Here is a 20,487-nt window from a genome sequence, read left to right on the forward strand (position 1 = left end):
CAGAACAAGAGAGTAAACTCAATGGTGGAGCACAGGGAGGGGAAGATTGGAAGAAGGAAGAGAAAGAGGCACCTCATAGGGCCTCAACACTATGCCAGGAATAGAGCTAGGTGCTCTCACTTACACGACCTCATTTCATCTTAACAATTATGCAAAGTTATTATTATGCTGGGAAACTTGGCTAAAGTAAAAAATTAAGCAGAGATTGAAACCTAGGGCTCCAAAGTCTCAGCCATGGCTTTCCAGGACTAGGGTTCACTGACGCTGCATAGAGTGCCCTCTGGTGGTCAGGGGGGACATCTAGCCTGAAGGCCTTCTCTAGACCCTATCCCCTAGAGACCCTGAAAAGCTCTGTCCCACCTTCCTGGTTAAACAGGCCAGGAAACTGCCTGGGTTTGAAAGGGACATTGAAGCAGCTGGGGGTTTCTGGGCTTGCCTCAGGGGTTCTAAGTACTTTAGTGTGCTTGACAAAAATTCCTATACTTTAGGAATATGAATCCTTTCAAGAGGGTATCTGTTTAGATAAATATAAATCTTGTTTCTTTTTTCATAATCTTTTCTGTAAAACTGAATTAGTGGGTAACATCCATCTTACAGTAATAAAACAGGCTGGTGGACAGTGTTTCAGAGAAAGAACTATACACTCTTTGAAAAGGAAGAGAAACATAGAACTTTGCAGTTTCCAAAGATACCAACTCACAGAACTCTAGTTCTCACAGAACTGGAGATACAAATTTATCCCCCTTTTACAGAAGCTGAAGAGGTTCAGTGAATTGCTATAGATAAAACGGTTAATAGGAATTATGCTCTGACTAATTTTCTGACCTCAAAAGGCATGTCTTTCTCATTAGAATACCACTCTCGAGTTATGTTAAATAAAAAAACTCCCAGCACCTATACAAGAAGGGGGCTGGTGATATAAAATCGTATCCTAAGATTTTGGTCATATAAGGTAAAATGGAGGAAAAAGAAATCATTTTACCCCAATGGAAGGAGAGGCAGGAAGGGAAGTGGTAATACACAGGAAAGGCTTTCTGTGACATAAGTAGCAACTGAAATGAGTTTTGTGTGAAAGACATCAAGAGTTCAAATCAGAAATCAGGCAGAGGAGCAAAAAAGGCAGGTTGGGGGAAATCAGATATCTGCCCAACTACAAAAGTTGTTAATGGGAGCAAATCGTGGAAGATAGTGCTGAAAAGGTTGATTGGATGGCTAAGCCAGGTAAAAGCATTAGGCCTTTATTCTGCCAATGATTCTGAGCAAGGGATAAAATGATCTGACCTGTCCAAGTCTGGGATTATTATGAAGGGCTGGTTGAAACGAGGAGACATTAGTAAATATTTAGGAAAACATCTGCCTCAATACAGGTTAAGACAAAAAGGGAGCCGTGGCAGGAGTGCACACTAGGAACGTCAGAGACAGGACATACGTAGAAAACCTGTAGAACCCTGTGACTGAGCCTGAGGGCTAGGTGGGGGGTTGAAATCAAGAGCTATCAGGAGGGGTTGAAGGCCGCTGATGTAAAGGATAATGGTAAAACTAAGGAAGACAAAGAAAACAGGAAGAGAAACTAGTGTGGAAGGGAATATGGTAAGTGTTGCACGTGCTGAGTGTTGCAAGTTGGATGGATTATTCAGACAGATGTGAGGTAGATCTGGAACACGGGGAAAAAAGTCAAAGCTGGAGACACACGAGTCAAAGCATAGGGTAGAGAAAAGTGGATAGAACAGCCAAAGGAGAGAGATAGACAAGAGTCAAATGCAAAAACCCAACAGACCCCTGAGGAAAACATGTTGAAAGAGATAATGGAATAATTCTAAGAGGAATGAGAAGAGTATGAAGAATTCAGTGCCACAGGATAAAGGGAATGGGAAGTAATCAAGAGGCAGCTGATGGTGAATTCTATCAGTTCCCGCAGACATAAAGGAGGCTGCGGGTTAGGACTGAACTAGCTAAGTTTCTGGTGGTCTTGGAGAGCAATTTTCTCAGAGCTGTGTGGGCTTACACCAGACTGGAAGAGGTTGCAGAGAGAGAGCAAGCAGACAGTGGAGGCAGGGAACGTGTAGGCTACGATTTTTGGGAAGCAGACAGCCTGAGGCTCATTGCCAACCATCTGGTTCGAAACTACCTTTCCAACTTTATCTACCATTTTGCTCCAAGAAGTAATTTTCTCCATATAGCCTTGTCAGCTGTCCATCACCTGACCACCCCGGACTCAGGTTACACATCCTGCTTTCTTCTTGTCCCCTCCACACCTCTGACCCGCCAGCCCATGTAAGTATTCGGCACTTTTCAAGATTCATGCCTAATGCCTCCACGGATTGTCCTCCGTCTATTTTACCTTTACTGATTTCTCAGGTCTCTAAAAGAACTAGAATAACCTGGGATATGAATATTGCATTTCATGGAAAAGAAGTTTATATTGCTACTTAAATAATTTGCATCCGAAGCAAGGGAAACTTACATGTCCTTAGAGAACAGAAATTAAAATTATCAACCTTTACAGTGTAAAATTCAGGCTCTGACAATGGAATTGAGCAAGGGATGAAGGAGGCTTGAAGGAGAGATAATGAAAAAACGGGGATTCCATCAAAAGTTGACAGAATAGGGAAAAAAAGTCGACGGAACAGAAAAATGCAGATTTAATTAATTATAAAAGTAATCAGTAGAAAAAAATAAACACAACAGTACAATATTAAATTTAGATAGGAAAAAGCAGAGAGGTGAGCTAAATCTTATTGCCATAGGGAGCAATAAATAATATATAATGTTTATTAATAAAGATAAGTAGTGAACACATATTTTTTAGTGCTGAGTTCATAACTACCAGAAGAGCTAAAAATAAAAGCAATTAAAAGAAGTTGACTCTGGGTACTAAGACTGTAGAAGAAGGGCCCGGTAGGTCAGGGGACTATACTTTAAAATTATAGTCTAGGGCGCCTGGGTGGCTCAGTTGGTTAAGCGACTGCCTCCAGCTCAGGTCATGATCCCGGAGTGCCGGGATCGAGTCCCGCACCGGGCTCCCTGCTTGGCAGAGAATCTGCTTCTCCCTTTGACCCTCCTCCCTCTCGTGCTCTCTCTCTCTCTCTCATTCTCGCTCTCAAATAAATAAATAAATAAAATCTTTAAAAAAATTATAATCTATTCTGTTATCATGTTTGTCTTGCTTTATACCATGCACACGTAGTACTTTGATAATAAAATATAAAATAATTTGTATAGTTGTTATATTCTAATGTGTCCTGTTTCCCCTAGATTAGAAATTCTTCCAAAAAAGAGATTCATATTCTTTACAATGCTACTGTGACACCTGGTAGAGAAAAAAGAAGTCCACTCTGATGAGCCCCATGCCACAAATATTTCCAGGTATCTCGTATTGCCTTCTGTGAGCCCTTGACTGCCATGGTCTGGCAGAACCGCCTGGTCCAAATGGCCATCTAGCCCAAAAGTCAAAGGAGTATTAGCACTTGGGGATTTTTATTTGCCATTCATGATAGTTAGCTTATACATAGCTAATATAATACAGCAAAATTCAATTTCCATACAGTAAGATTCTGGTACGAACTTCCAACTCCTTCTTAGTAAGAAGAGGTTGAACCCTTAGGCCAATGTATCTAAAAATAGCATCTGCCTGGTCCAGTTCAGATGGCTGTTGGTTTTTTGCACTTTGGATCTGTTTTCATCCCACCACAGAGCCCTCTAGGATGTTGTTTCATTGTATCAGAGCTCAGATATCTAATTGCAAAACTATTTCTCTGTTTGTAAGGAACTAAAGTTCCCATTTTAAATCAACAACACAAGTCATTTATACCACTAAGGAGACTTTGCTTTCCATCAAACCCATTTGGAAAATGCCATTCTGTCTCATCCACCTGTCTAGGCATTCTCTACTCAGCTACCCTGTGTTGTTTGTGCCACAGAGGTTGCTAGCAGGGAGATCTTCACTTGCTAGCTCATTGATGGGAACTAAAGCTTCCTGGATATATCAAAACTTGAAGCTGGCCTCCCACTGGGCTAAAGTGTAGCATACTTATGTTTCCTTTTCCATGCTCTAAACTCCGCACCCACCTGCACTCCTGGACCTTTCCTGTTTGGCTAATTTGTGCCTGGTGCCATGCAAGTTTCATGCATAGTAGACATTCAGATACGGGTTCCATGTATATCGACAGCAACAAAGTACCAAGATATAGGAAACTATCAGCCCACTCCCCCTACCCTTATTAGTCAATTGTTCTAGACCAACTTGGATTCTGTTTCCTGGAAACAAGACAGAAGTCCCAAGGTTGAAATGGATGTTTTAAAGGAAACAGAAAGAAAACCAACCCTACACTCCAGAAACAAAAAGGAATTTCAAGATACATTTAATCTAAAGTGACATATATACCATTTGTTATACAGTGCAAGGTCAATGGTTGCTTGTCTTGTTCATTATTATTTTTCTTTGTTCCATTTTGATAATCTGGGGTCTGCTGTCAAGTCCTAAAACCTGTGGCAAAGACGAGTAAGCTCCCAGCCAAGGTAAGGCTTTAAGATGTGCGTGGCAGCCGGTGAGGCAGGAGGAAGATGGCAAAACAAGGCAATGGAGCGCTGCTCTTCGCACAGACAGCTGCGGAAGGAGAGCAGGAGCTACGATGTGGACATCTGGCCTTTCATCCAGAAAGAGTCTCACTAAGGATGGAAAACAGATCACTTCAGTCTAACAGGAAGGTTTCCAACAGGTGTGCTGACGGAAGGAGGAGGTCTGGCATTCAATTGCATAGGTAGCTGCACACCAGAAAAACACAGCCTCTAAGAAAGGGGAGCCAAACAGTGGGGTCTACAAATAACTTTCTGGCCACAGGGCTGGGGAATGGGATTACAGGCGTCAGCAGAGGACTACACGTTAAGAGCTGGCTTCAGTCACTGAGCTCCTATAGTGTGGTCAAGGGCACAGATCTAACACACATAATTTATGTCTCAGCACAGTCTACTTTTCTGTCCCCAGGTGAATGATATCATCCATAAAAACAATAGCTTTAATATTAAAAAAATTGATACTCTGCAAATTACTGCACATGAGGCTCGGTGCTAGAAACTTCCTTTCACTATCGCTCTGAATTCTCAGAGCGATACTGAAAGTAAATTCATCCCATTCCCATTTTACAGACAAACTAAGCTTTAAGTAAACTATGAACTGTCCTGCACGTTCCCCACTCCCCAAAAGGAAAAACTCAAACCTTAATCCTTCAGATTACAAAGCCAATGCTCTTTTAATCAAAAGAAAGGTAGACGATAGAGTAAAATAAATTTAATCTGCCTCCTGACTCTACTGCTTACCAGCCATCTGATCTTGGGCTAATCCATTTCTGTAGTCACACTACCCTATTCTGCAAAATGGGACTATGAGCCTACTTCTTTTTTTTTTTTTTAAATATTTAATTTATTTATTCATGAGAGACGGAGAGAGAGAGAGAAGCAGGCTCCCAAGGAGCAGGGAGCCCGATGCGGGACTCGATCCCAGGACCCTGGGATCATGACCTGAGCCGAAGGCAGACGCTTAACCATCTGAGCCACCCAGGCGCCCTATGAGCCTACTTCTTGAGAAAGGGGTGGGTGGGGGGCATTCACTGAGATTAAATGAAGATCATTTATCTTTTTTTTAATAAATATATTTTTTAAAGATTTTATTTATTTGACAGAGAGCACAAGCAGGGGGAGGGGCAGGCAGAGGAAGAGGAAGAAGCAGGCTCCCCACTGAGCAGGGAGCCTGATGCGGGCCTCTATCCCAGGACCCTGAGCCAAAGGCAGACGATTAACTGACTGAGCCATCCAGGCGTCCTTTTTTTTTTTTAAGATTTTATTTGTCAGAGAGACATAGAGCACACACACACAAGCGGGGGTGTGTGTCGGGGGAGGGGCAGAGTGAGAAGCAGGCTCCTGGCTGAACAAGGAGCCTGATGTGGGACTTGATCCTAGGACACTGGGATCATGACCCGGGCCAAAGGCAGACGATTAACCGACTTAGCTACTCAGGCGTCCCTGAAGATCATTTATCTTAAACAGTTTGCAAATTAACTGGTTCAAAGTACTCAATGAAACACTAGACGAATGTTTTTTTCTTTCCTTTTCTTAAGCAATCACAAGAAGCATGAATTATATTTTAGCATTTTAGTATGATTTTCAATGGTGTCAGTGGTAATATTTCAGGGGAAATAGACACTAGGTATACGAAACTAGGTGGTTAACGTATCAAAACAGAAGGGGAGTAGATTCTAGAGAACTTAGCTACCAAGGAGATGCCTCAAACACAGAGAGCCAAGACTAATCAGTGGGATGTCTTTAAAGAAGAAAAATGCAAAGCCACAAGGAATCGGTCAAGGGGAAAATAAGGAACAAAGGAACAAGTGCTTGGCACATTTTTGAAGAAAATTAGGAATTCAAATCCATCTGCTCAATTTCCGACAAAGTTAAAAAAATTCAACAGAAGGCTAGGTCCGCTTTAATAGCTGGATAAGAATTAAATACAAACTGGAAATACCATTTGGCATCCTAATGCAGGCTAGGGTGACACCAAGAGAGCCAACGTGTACCCAGAAATGAGGGGAACCCGAGACAAACCCCAGGGAAATGGTGGAATAGGGAGGCAAAAAGTTACACGGATGGGATCTGCCATTGCCTTTTGAATACTGGACCCTGCTTTTGTAACATGCTGAATGAGGACTGGACTCAGCCACATTCTGCCCTTTGATTTCCATATGCCTGCTCACATGTCTGCTTCTTTTAACTGCCAAGAACATAAGCCATCAATTGCCAGGGAGAAAAGTCAAAAGAAGGATCTTTTTTCTCCTGCATCTTCCAGCTTGGAGTATGCAGAAAGGAACTGATTGCTACAATTCACTTTTATTTTTGTCTGATAGAGGAGAATAATGGTTCTTTGCCCAATTCCTCCCAATCCTTTCCAACTAGGAAAGAGAGAGAGGTATACCAGTTCTGACATCTTAGTAAAGTAAAAAATGCTCCCCCACTCATTTCTCTAGGTCTTGAGGATTTACAGCGTTTTAAAAAACTACTAATTGACCTCTTTTTAGAGCAGTGTTAGGTTTATGGAAAAATTGAGCAGAAAAGTACAGAAAATTCTCCTATACCTCCTCTGCCCCTCCCAGCTTTCCCTATTATTAATATCTTGCATTAGTGCAATACATTTGTTACAACTGATGAGCCAAGAGACAGATTATTAAATGAAGTCCACAGTGTACATCGGAGTTCACTCCGTGCTCTACAGTTCTATGGGTTTTGACAAATATGGATCATCACACAGCACCACTGCAGTGTTAATACAGATGATTTAACTGCCCTCAAAATCCTGTGCCCCAAACAGTTAACCCTTCTTCCTTCCCCCCAAACCCTGATTTTTTTTTTTTTACAGTCTTTATAGATGTGCCTTGTCCATGGCATCATATAGTTGGAATTCTACAGCCGAAGTAGAAGTGGCTCTTTTCACTTAGCAACAGGCATTCAGTTTCCTCCATGCCTTTCCATGGCTAGTGGTGGGTTTTCAGCACTCTTCACATGCACGATAGAGCGAAGTCGAATACACATTAAGTGTTGAAAGGTGGGCAAAGTTAGCTCTGACAATGAGGCTAGAACAAATCTAAGCCCATAGAGACCTCTCAAGATGCTGCACATGATCCCGCAGTTTCTATTTCAAAGGGTAATGATATCCCATCAAAAAACAAAAACAAAACCCAAACACTTTCCTTATATCTACCCTAAATTGACAGAATCCACTTGGATTTCCATGAGAAAACAAAAGAGAACTGTTCTCTTTTTCTCATCCAACAAACATTTATTGAGCACTAACTGTGTTCCAGACTTTGTACCTGGAGGCACTAGGGGTTTAAGAATGAGTAAGACCCTTTGGCTCGGGTCATAATCCCAGGGTCCTGGGATCGAACCCCCGTGTCAGGCTCCCCGCTGAGCAGGGAGCTTCTCCCTCTCCCCTTCCATGCGCTCTGTCAAATAAATAAATAAAATCTTAAAAAAAAAAAATGAGTAAGACCCAGACCTTACCCTCAAATATCTAAATATCTTTGTTCCCCCCAATATGTTTTTGCATTCTTCCAACATAGTAAGCGTTTCTGCCTACCTATCTCCTTCCAGAAAAGCTACAATCATTCCTATTTGCCCCATGTATTGTCAAAATTGCATGCCAAGCACTCAAGGTTCTACCATATTAGCTTACCTAATCATCTTCCATTATTTCCCAAATAATGCTACAATTGTCACACACTCATGTGATGAAGACGCTTTTTTATTTTGATTTTTTAAATTATTTTTTTAAGTAGGCTCCACACCCCGCATGGAGCCCAATGCAGGGCTTGAACTCATGACACTGAGATCAAGACCTGAGTTGACATCAAGGGTCGGATACTTAACCGACAGAGCCACCCAGGTGCCCCGAGGACTTTTTTTTTTAAAGGAGGTCTAATTACCCAAGATGATGCTACAGCCATCCATCTGCTAAGACATGCATGTTCCTACATGGCGTCTACCATCATCTTTCTTGTTCCAGCTATGAAGCTTCTCCAGCTCCAAGCTCTTGGGTCACTCTGCACCACTGCAGGCTACTCAGGCAAACATTCTGCTGCTCTGCATTCCAGACTGTGAAGGGGTGGGAACACTCTGAGGTTGCCTGTATCTGCCAAGGCACCTTCTGCAGCTATTCTAACCTACTACCCCAAACCATGCTGGCCGTAGCTTCACTGTAAAATCTCCTACCTCCTGGGCTTGGTTTCCTGGAAAGCAGGATACCCACAAAGCAAAATCTCCGAGACTGTTTGGTGGTATATCTGTGTCTCAAGATTGAAAATTCAATTATGAAACCCCAAATTGGAACACTGCCTATTCTATCGTTCTGCATATAGGCTGTAGCAAACCTACCCTTAGGAGACGGAATATGAAAACTTCACTACTACCTGAAAGGGAACAAGGTAAATTCACCAGAAAGTATGAAGCACAGTTGTAATATTTCAAAATATAATTCCACTAAACAAATAGAAAATTGTTTGTTTCTGCTTTCGTAAATGAAGGAGAAGCTTTGCCACATCATGGTCAGTTTGGATATCTCCAGTCACCCTTCAATCACTAGTTTCTTCTGAAACTATAGATGTGCATTACTTGGTTGGGGAGGAGTGGGTGGATATATTTAGAAACATTCAAAATTAAAATCACTTTCTACTTACCTTCTGCAAACACATCTTAATGATAGAGTACCCTTCAATTCCATTAAAGCACAGTTTTAATGAAATCTGTTATCTCAGCTTCTTTTAAGGAGATATGTTCCCAGTAATTCTATTTTAAGGAGGGCTATCTTTTCTTTCTCGTGCTACTGAGAAAACACACACACACACACACACACACACACACACACACACACACACAATTTGCCATGAACTCTCCAAAAAGAAATGAAGGAACAGTAAAGGAAAGGGAGTTGGAAAGGAAGGACACCCAAGGGAAGCTACTAGCTCTTTTCAAGTCCTCAGGAAAACAGCATAAACAAACACACCTTTCTTGTGGTATAATCTTTAAAGAACCTTAAACATTCCCAATTCACTTCTAGGAACAACTCCTTGGACTTGCGGTCAGGATCCCATCGTCTTATGGACTCCCCTGCCCAAGGAGCCCTGAGGTCACACCTCTAGACTCTTTCTTGCCATAGTCTCAGCTCAAGAGACTGAGACAGACTGATGTAAAGTGCTACTTACCTTCTGAAAAACACATTGACAGGAAACCGCAATGGCCTATTAACAGACCAACAATGTGCATCATCTCCATTTCTTCACGTGCAAGTCCATGATCTTCTTGTTCACTAAGGAACACTGTCCTAAAGATCTGTCAGCCTGTGGTGGAACCTCCCTGAGGTGGCAAGAGAAGCCTAAAGGGATGTGGAGATCAGACTTGCAGGACCTAACACACAGCTTACTGATGGCGAAAGAAGCTTCTGCGTTCTATCACTGTATACAATCAGTTCATGCAATTTGTCCAGGTCCCAGCTTCCCTTTGGACTTTGAGATCTGCTAAAAGTTTGTGAGAAATAGATAATGGTAGCACATTTTTCCTTACAGCTTGGCTTAGAAATTCCCAGGAGATGTTACTTGGTATTAGTGGTGGTACTGGCAGCAACAATGGTGGTAGTAACAGTAGTAAAAAGAACACCTTTTACTGTTTTATAAAATAAGCACAGGAGATTCTTATCAGATCTGAGATATATCTATTTACAATAATCTTCTACGAAGAAGCAAAGGCTCAAAAAGAGGGTAAGTGACTTGTGTGAAATCACCCACCATCAGTAAAGGGCAGAGTCAGAATTCAAGCCCAGACACTGGGACTCTAATACCCCAGGGGTTCCTTTGATTCTCCTACAATATGGAGAACCAGAAGATAAAAAAACCATTACCTCAGTCTCCGATTGAATATACACTCCGTAAAAAAAAAAAAAAAAAAAAAAAAAAAAGAATGGCTGTTGCTTCATTAACATTCTGCTTGTAAAAATGCCACTCAGTAAATGACACGACACCATCTAGCATTCGATTCTCAGTATCAGAAAACTCAGGCACAGAAGTTATCATTAGACCCAGAAAACCCTCACATGCATTATCATTTTTTCCAATCATACTCAGCTAGATTTAGATTTATTTAAAAACATCTATCCAGCACCACCAATGGGCAAAACATAGTATTAAGTGCCAGCACATATATATTCTTCCTTAATCATACTGGCAGAGAAGGTAGGCTGCATTATTGCCATTTGCCCAAAGAGGCAACAGAGGAAAAATAACACATTTATTCAGCCAATATTTACTATCTAGTATGTACCTGGAACCGTGTAGGTACTGGAGATGCAGTAATGAAACAAGGGATCACGACTATGCTCAACCGGGGTGCAAGTCAAGAGAGAGGCAAAATAAGGATGTCAGATCATTCTAAGTGCCCACCCAACATAGGGATAAACACTGAGATGGTGGTGAGGGTGACACCATTTTATAGGAAAGGGCTCCCTCATTATGATACCTAAGCAGAAACATGAAAGAAGTGAAGTGGATCTCTAGAGGAAGAGCATCCCAGTCTGAGATGCATTTACTGGAAACCTCTAACTTTGTGCCAATAGTGAACTGAGTACTGCAGAGGTAAGGATTACTATGGAAGAACCCACCAGGAGCTTTCAGTCTATTTGTATTTGTATATAATTTGTATATAATAAATTATTATAGTACAGTATATATATTACTATTATATATAGTAGAATAGACACATGGTCAGGGCATTAAGAGCAGGGTCAGGAATAGGGTGAGGCAAGTGAAGAACTTCATTTTAAGTGAAGACAGTTTCAGTATAACTGACTTCTCCTTTTGCCTGGTTCCAGTACTGCTCTGCATGGCGCCGATTATGAGCATTTGTTTCTTAGCCAGTTATCTGATGGTCCTGGAATTGATAATATCTGAGTCTTTTTTTGTTTTGTTTTTATTTATTTAAAAAAAAAGATTTTATTTATTTATTTATTTGAGAGGGAGAAAAACAGCATGAGAGGGGAGAGGGTCAGAGGGAGAAGTAGGCTCCCCACTGAGCCAGAGCCCGATGTGGGGCTCGATCCCAGGACTCCGGGATCATGACCAGAGCCGAAGGCAGTCGTTTAACCAACTGAGCCACCCAGGTGCCCCATTTATCTGAGTTGAGTCTTAACAAATAGTTGGAGATAGCCAAGTTCAGTGCTTTGCCAGAGGCATAGAGCCAGAAAGTGCAGAACAAGGATTTAAATACACATTTCTACATTCAAGACTGTGGTTACCTACCTGATCAGATTTACTAGAGTGTGTTTGCAGAGTAGTAAATACACAGGATATTAATAGGTTTAACTTGGAAAAAAAGGCTGAAGCAATCAGATAAGTTTTGTGAACATTCAGCATATAAAAATTTTAATAGGTTTCGTTATTGCAGGACTTGTCAGAGCCTTCGTGACTCTCCAAAATAGAAATATGGTATTCAGAATTTCCAAAAAAAAAATTTTTTTTTTAAACCAGAGATTTAGCCTTCTCCCTTAAGCCAATATAATTAAAGCAAATAATAAGTAACACCAAGACTAGTATTTCTTCCTTCCCGAAGACAACAGAGGGGCAAAATCTGCAACTGAAGACCAATACAGGTGTCACTTACTGTACATGTCTCATACACCAGCACTTTACACATACATATATATAGTATATACGATGCAATATACATGCATATGGGTGGGCGTGTGTGTGTGTGTGTGTGTGTGTGTGTGTGTGTGTGTGTGTGTAGGATTTCATCTTCATAACCACCCTGGAAAATAGTTATTTCTATTTTGCAGCAGAGGGAAACTGGAGGGCTTAAAGAATCTTAATAATTAGCTGAAAGTCATGCAGCTTGTGAGTGGCAGACTTCAGATTTACACTCAGACTTTGACTCCAGAGCCTGTGCTCTTGGCCCCTAAACCACAGTGGCATGCTGCAGTCTAGGCAGTGTGCAGAGGCCGCACCAAGGCTGGCTGAGAGTATCTCTGGTGGACTCGGGGATTTGAATAATAAATCAGAACAGTATTAATTCCAAGTGATTTGGGAAATAAGCCTGTAGAACAAAATGAACTATGAATATGCTTAACTCTGGGTTTGGTTTGGTTGTTTGTTTTCTGAGCCTAGTGTATATCCAACTATCTTGCAGATTTTTAGTAATTATGAAAAAATCTATCATTTCCTCGGGTTTGTTTTCATAGGCCATACTATCTTACTTTTTTTTTTTCTTCACTCAACAGAGACTGAGTGCAAGAATCCTCTGTACATTGAGTCCAAGAGGGTCAAGATTCAGGGCTAGACCAGCTCACCAAACAAACATGCAGCCAGGTCACGGTCAGCCTCTCTCCAGCATGGCAGCAGGGCTGGTACCCAGCCACAAACACTTGACCCAGTCAAATTTCTTCCATGCTCACAGGGGCTGACCTAGTCGCTTGAACTCCATGAGCAACATGCATAAAAATACAAGATGAATATGGAAGGGAGACCCAGGTGGCAGATTCCGTGTGTTATTTTTAGTCAGACCGCCAAAATCTCTTCACCCTCATAAACAGAACGTATCTGGACTCAGCCTTATTCCTTTGGAGAAGCTGATTAAATAAGAAAGGAGTTTTGCCACTAATAGGCAATGCCCAGCGAAAATGAGGCTCTTGTGGCTCATCTCAAAAGGAAAAGCTACAAGAAAGCACTGAATTTGCAAAGAACTGAACCTCATAAATTGTGCACAAAAAGGTTTTGAAGATTCAGATAAAAAGCTCAGTTGCAGCATGACCATCTGTTATTTCCCCCTAAAAGAAGATAGCGAGTAGTTTATAAAAGCAATAAACCAGTTCCAGAGCTCAAAGGCAATAGCAAGGACTTCCAGTTACAAACCAGGGAATGCGCAGACTGATGTCCAGCTGAGTATGCTTCCCTTACCCCTCACCTCCTCTCCAGACAGAAATATTCTTCTAGTAACTGGTATCTGATCCACTCTTTTTTTCCTCCCTCAAAAAGATGATTGGACATCAAACCTGCCTTCCCTCTTTTCTTCTGTTAATGTTCACAGCTTAATTCTTTTTATCTGACAATCTTTTCCATACACATTTATCATCTTTGACCCCTTCCTCATCACTGTGCCCCTTCCAATGCATATCTAGTTTTCTTAGAAGATTCTCTCCTCTCCTGTTTCAGTAGTGAGCCAAGAGTGGAGCCGAACCCTGACTGGTCAGTATGAAAAGGTAACAATACGCTTGGATCAAAAAGAAGCAAGTATAACCGTGAACCAGAGGCATCCTGACTCCCGAAGATGAAATGCAAGCCCTCCTTAGCATCTCCCCCGAGCCTTGGCTCAGCTCCTCCACGTAGCATTATGGTTAAGAGTTTGGCCAAAGACTTGTGGTGCTTGGACCATCATCTTAGCTCTAAGCTCACCGGATGGCTGGGTGAGGGCTCTGACCTCCAGAGCCCTCAATTTCCTCAATGATAAATTGTACATAATAATGGGCCTTTCTCACCCAGTTGCTGGGATTAAATGAAAGGATTCATTTAAAGTGCATAATGCAATGCTTGACATATTTTTAAGTCCCAATTAATGTTATTTGTCATTATTAGCAGAAGCAGCACCTACCTTTTTCTCTAATTAAACTGTTCTTATTTGACCTTACCATCCTGTGGTAGTAATTACTGAGATCACAACTGTATTTTTCCCACTGTATTATTACAAATATACACTGGGATTGCTTAAATAATGATAGGGGCCTACACTTGGCCAATGATCACATGAGAGGAGGTGAAGCAAGTAGGAGAGCCAGGCTCCCTGGTGAGTCCCTCGTTCAGGGACTGACCATTAGCTTCATGGGCTCTTTCAAAGATCTCATTTTTGTCAGCTTGCCCAGAATGGATCCATAGCTAAGGGGTATAACTGAATTAATCAAACAAACTCAGGAAACATTTCTAGAAGTGCAACACCTACGTTTTAATTGACAAGTGGCTAGAACACTTAGCAGCACCACAGAAGCCTCCCCCTACAGGTAGACCTATGTGAGAAGCCAAATTTTAAACAAAATTTTGAATATGCAAAAAGATCCTTAAACCCCCTCCCCCCTGCCAAAATCCCCAAGAGAATTAGCTGATGTTAACTGGATCACCTAAACTAACCTCATGCATCTCTCTTCCAAAGGGGCCAGCCTCTTCGGTGGCCATGAGCTAAGCTCCTCCACCACGCAGAGCCACCTTGGACTCCACCCAATGGCTGTTGGAGGCACTCCTTTCTTAGTTCTTCCAGGACTAAGATCCTTCGGTCTTATGTCTTTCTTTTTGGTTAACATCTTATAGGCCTGGGCTCTCTATGGCTTTTTAAAGATAATGTTGTATATCTCTGCTCAGTTTTATACTAACCTTGCAGTTGTACTCACTGAGGGACATTTTCTTTCTCTCATATACAAGCTTTTAGGATAAGCCTCAATGTACTGACAACATTCAGTAATTCCATTATATTAATATGAAAAATAGGCATGTGGGAAGAGGGGTGCCGTTGAAGATCCAGTAATGTATCACATTATTTTAAAGGAAAACTAATTCCCAAGTTCCAAGTAAATGACTTGACAGATTTATTTGCCACTTGCCCTCACCTCTTGCCTCCATTCATAATATAGCATCATGCTAATTTCACCTTTAAGGAAAAGGACTTCTATTCCAACATGCTTCTTTTTAATGATAAAGCAGCTTGTTGCAACTGTTTTGGCATCAGTGTGGCTCCAAAAGGGATACTTGTGTTCCCCATATTTGCACTGAGGAGTCATTAGTAACAGGAGAAAATCTTTATCTTAAAGAGGCAAGTGGAAAAAATTAAGCTTAAAAATAGTAAATCCAGAATGTAGGCAGTTTAGCACAGGATTGAGCTGTGCTGAAAAACTTCGTGACTGAGACAGACTCACTCCTTGGCCATGTCCTGTAATAGATATACAAGCAATATATCCTCTTGCCTCAGTTGCTTTATCTGTGCAATGGGAAGACTGCCTATCTTAATAGATTATAATGAGGATTAAATGAGTTTGTATTAATAAAGCGTACAGAACAGGGCCTGGCACATACTAATCATTCAGTAACTCTAAGCTCATTATTATCTCCACCATTAAAATATGCCTGAAAAACCAGGAGGGAATATATCCAAATTGTATTAGTATCTGCTGCTGGAAAGCGAGACAGGGATACTTGCTTTCTTCCTTTTTATAATGTCCTGTGTTTTCTCCAAATTTTGTGTAATGACCATAGACTAGATGATCAGAACAAGAATAAGCTTTCAAAATGAAAAAACAAAACAAAACACAAAAAACAAGAAACACGATTGTCTTAGTTGGTGACTCAGCCTGAAATAATGTTTGTTCAAAAGTCTCTTTAATAATACCATTTGAACTTTATAACTATTATGCTTCCAGGGCTGCCATGACAAACTGCCAAATACTTAGTGGCTTAAAACGCTGTATTTGTCATCTTCTGGCTCCACAGGTCTGAAGTCTGACACGGACTTCACTGTGCTAAATTCAAGGTGTGGACAGGGCCGCATTCCTTTCGGGAGACTGGACACCCCTGATCGAGACTTTCACTGTCCGATGTGGTAGCCATTAGCCATGTACAGCTCTCTAAATTTAAACTAATCAAAATGGAGTAAGATGACAAATCCAGTTCCTCCATCACCCTAGCCACATTCCAAGTGTTCAACAGGCACGTGTGGCTAGTGGCTTCTTTATCAGAAGGCAATGACAGAAAACATTCCCACTGCCGCACAAAGCTCTATTGGACAGAACAGACCCGGAGGCGAGACTTGCTCTGGTCTCCTGACTGGTGTCCTCCTTGAGACCTGGTGGTCAGCATTGTCTTTCCAAACACAGACTGGCTCACATCCATTCCCTGCTTTAAAATTTTCTTTGGTCTCTATTGCCTGTAGCAGATTGTTTTTCAACATTTTAAAGCTATAAAACATTAATTCAAACTAAATCTTATCTATAAATCAGAAAATGTAGTGTCCCAGTTCAGCACGGAGACCTCTACCCTCCACGTGCCCCATCCCAGGCCTGTGATACTCTGAGGATGCCAGACTACAAAGATAAAACAGCTCAGCATGGTGTCAAAAAACCCTTCATCTAGTCCCAGCCTGTCGGCTCCTCCCCAGAGGGCCTCCTGCAAGCCGCTCACTTTCCCTCCTTTTTTAAGTCCCTCCACGAATTCCCCTTTACTGCAGTGTCCTTCTCTCTGTTCTATCAACAAGACTCCTCTTCAACCTTCAACCTCCAATTCTGTCATCATCACTGAAGAAAGCTCCTGATGGAAAGGCATCCTCGGTGTCGCCTAGGCCTTTATAAGAGGACAGGGGCTCTTCACCCGAGAGCAAATTCCCGGCATTAGAGGATGTTTCTGTGAACCCCAAGACTGTATGCGTAATTTTGTGTGTATGGGCATTTGGAGGGCAGATGCTCCCTGGGTTTCCTACAATTATCAATTGGTCCATGACCCTAAAAGTTTAAGAACATTGCCAGAGAATATCAGGATTCCTTTCAGCATTGTATGATCCCTCTTCTAATCTTGGTTTCCAAATATACTGTATTTTTAATTTCCTTGCACAGGTATATGACATTTATTTCATCAGTTCTACCGTCTTCTCTACAGGTTTGAAGTCCCTGTCCACTCTGTTTCACTCCTTCATCACCTAGAACGCCAGGCACTCCTACACACACTCTCTGAAAGAAAAGAAGGTGAGGCAGGGCACATCCCGGAGCTAGGAAAACGGTTCTACCATTATCAGTTCACACTGTATACATTCTGGAAGGAATTCTTACTAACATCCACAGAGCTCCTACATGGGCCAGGCGCAGTACTAAGTAGTTTACCTATAGTACCCTAATGAAGCCTCATACCCTTTGAGAAGCAAGTATTATCCCAATTTTTACAGATGAGAAAACAGGCTTCTGACACACAGCTAGTAAATGGTACACTGGGATCAAAGCCCAGGCCCATGGGTAAATGGGTATTGAGATCACTGCGTTCTCACAGTGTTCCTAGTTCTACCTGAATGATTCCTGCAAAGGATCTCACCTAAAGTTAGGTTTGTGATTATCTAATCTGGAGGTCTGACAGAAAACTGTGAAGATTTCAGCAGTTATGAGAAGCATTCCCTTTAAAAATGGAGGCCAAAGCCAGCATTAGCTAATGATTATATTTTTGATCAAAATACATCGTGATTCCACAGATAACCATGTCACTCACCGGCTGTATAATGTTGGGGATGTTCCTTAAATTCTCTGGCCACAGTGTCCTGATCTGTGAAACGGGGATCGGAGAAATACTTGGGTTCTTGGAGAAAAAGTTAAACAACAGAGGCAACATATTTAGTGTGGTTCTAAGCATTTAGTAAGGACTAAATAAGTATTAGTAATTACGGTTATTATTGCTGCTGGAAAACAGGTGCGATTCAGTGTTCCGACTGATTAGTCTCCTTAAATGAGCCAAGAGAGCTGAGCTGAAGGTAGTGAGACCACCTAACTCCTGTGTTTCTATACAAGAAGGAGATGAGTCAAAGAACCTTGCTTTATATGTACGAGCTTTATGGAAGAGTGACCAATGACAAGCTCGTTTTTCTCGGACAACCAGGAGTTTGTCGGCAGGAGGCAGATGGGATCATAAAGCATGTGAGTCCCCAAACAGATCAGAGTTGCTACAACTAGCTGGCTTTACACCCACTGGAACAGATCCCAGATCCCGCTCCGCTCATCCAGCTCTCCCCAGCACTGGACACACAGGAACCCAAGCAACTGAACTCTGGTCCATGGGGAAACACCAACACTGTGTCTCATGTCACCACATCCATCCCAGCAAATCTTCCATCCTGGGGTTGTGGCTGGGACAGGACAATGGCTGAGTGACAAATGAATTTCTACCCTTTCTCTTGGGAACATGAAACCAACAAACGGTCTCATGTTCCGGTTTTAGGTGTATGGCATTAAAGAAAGTTTAATGCAGAACCGCCACACAGGCTAATAGGAACGAAAGCGTGTGGCTTTAACTTGTAAAACCAGGCCATAAAAGACATTTTACAACAACCCCTGAGTTAAAACGAGGCTCTCCTGAAACTTCCAACGAAGAATTTTCCATACTTACATTCATGCTTGGCATCCAAAAACGGTACTCAGCCATGAAACACATCTTCCATTTCACCACACTGCCTCCCCCAACTGTCTACTTACTGTTCTAAAAACATATTGAACTCCTTCCTGACTCCTAGATTTAGCCCATGGTTGCTCCCTTCCCCACCTGGAATACTCTTCCTCCTCTTCACATACTTACAACTTCCCCAACCTTCACATTTTATCCCAATTCCCATCTCATGTTTAAATGTTAAGACTTCCCCAATTCCTGTCATCTTTAGTCACCTTGCTCATACTTGTATATATTCCACAAATACTGAGTATACTCTGTCTGCCAGGCAGGGTGCTACGCACTGGAGGTACAACAGTGAACAAAACAGACAAGTGGTAAAAGAAGACAGCAAAAAAGCCTAGAAAACTAAAGAGGAGATTTCCACAGCCAAAGGTACTATTGCAAGATTTCTGTCTAGGAAGGACTATCAGAATGAAAAATGATCTCACCAGGTTCCCTGGGAGCTGGGGTGATGCAGGATTGGGTCAGACCTCACTGTAAACTGTCCCTGAAAAGAACCAAATTTTGAGACTGTAGTTACCAATGCCCAGTAAAGGAACGGTAGAAATAAACCAGGAGTTTTCATGAACACACACACTTTGTGTGGGTAAGTGTGGAGCTCATGCAAAGCCTATCTTGTCCTCTGAAGAGTTAGCCTGTTATACCGTTAAAGATATACATGCCTTGACTAGCCTTCTTTATAAATTGGACAGGTCCTTTAGAGCTCTGGTAGCTATGGTTCTTTCACTATGCCCTATCAATACTATCTTTCTTCAAGCAGCATGGAGTGAATTTTGAAGTGCTTTATTCTGATGATGTCCCTTCAAAGATATCCAGTTATTAAGTTTCTCTCAGGTCATTTTCAGACTCAAGTCCATCATCTGTAGACGGATGTGAGGACAGCACAGCTGGAAAGAGGTCTAAAGCTGTTATTTTAAACAAACGGCTGGTTACAAGTGCCGGTAAGGGAGAGCTTTTCCATTTGTCTTTTCTGGCATACAATGGTTTGTCACCACGGCACTCATGTCCCTAATCTGATTAGCTAGAGGGGTGTCCAGAAATCCCTGAGCCACAATAGCCACTTGCAAAATCCAAATACATCAAAAACAATGATTAATAAAATATATCTATAAGCGTGTTTATAGTCACAGGGGGTTAAGAGGGAAATGAAACAGCAGCGATTGCAAGCTCCTTTCCCCTGGAATTCATAATTTATTTACCTTGTCTGTCCTGCTCCCGGTGTGGCTGCAATCAATTGCATTCAGCATCAGCTCCTCATACAACAGTCTACCGTGCCTGCCATTCTAGCTCTACAAGCTAAAAGGTCTACAAATACTTTTTAAAAAACGTCAGCATGTACATTTTAGTTATCCAGGTTAAATCTAATTGTTAGTAGAAAATGATCTGGGGGGGGCTAACCCTACCCCCCGCTAAGTTTTTTTTTTTTTTTTTTTTTTTTTTTTTAAATAGAAGTATATTTGTCAGTGTAGGCTAACTGGTCAAAGAACACCAAAACCTCAATGACTTAACATAATGAACATCTATTTCTCATTTATGCCAAGTCCAGGGGGGATATTCCCGACCTGGCAGCCCTCCCGGGTGGCGCTCCTGTAAGTTACAAACTCAGGGATTTGGTTTCCTTCCATCTTTTGTTGCCTGCGTCCGAAACATGCAACATGACCCTCCATAATTTCCATGGACAAATAATAAGAGCGTACTGGGCATGAACTACCAGAAACTTACGAAC

Source organism: Eumetopias jubatus, unplaced genomic scaffold (assembly GCF_037043125.1).
Source record: "Eumetopias jubatus isolate StellerSeaLion01/CBP00866 unplaced genomic scaffold, mEumJub1_p1.0 scaffold_15, whole genome shotgun sequence".
NCBI classification, from domain to species: Eukaryota; Metazoa; Chordata; class Mammalia; order Carnivora; family Otariidae; genus Eumetopias; species Eumetopias jubatus.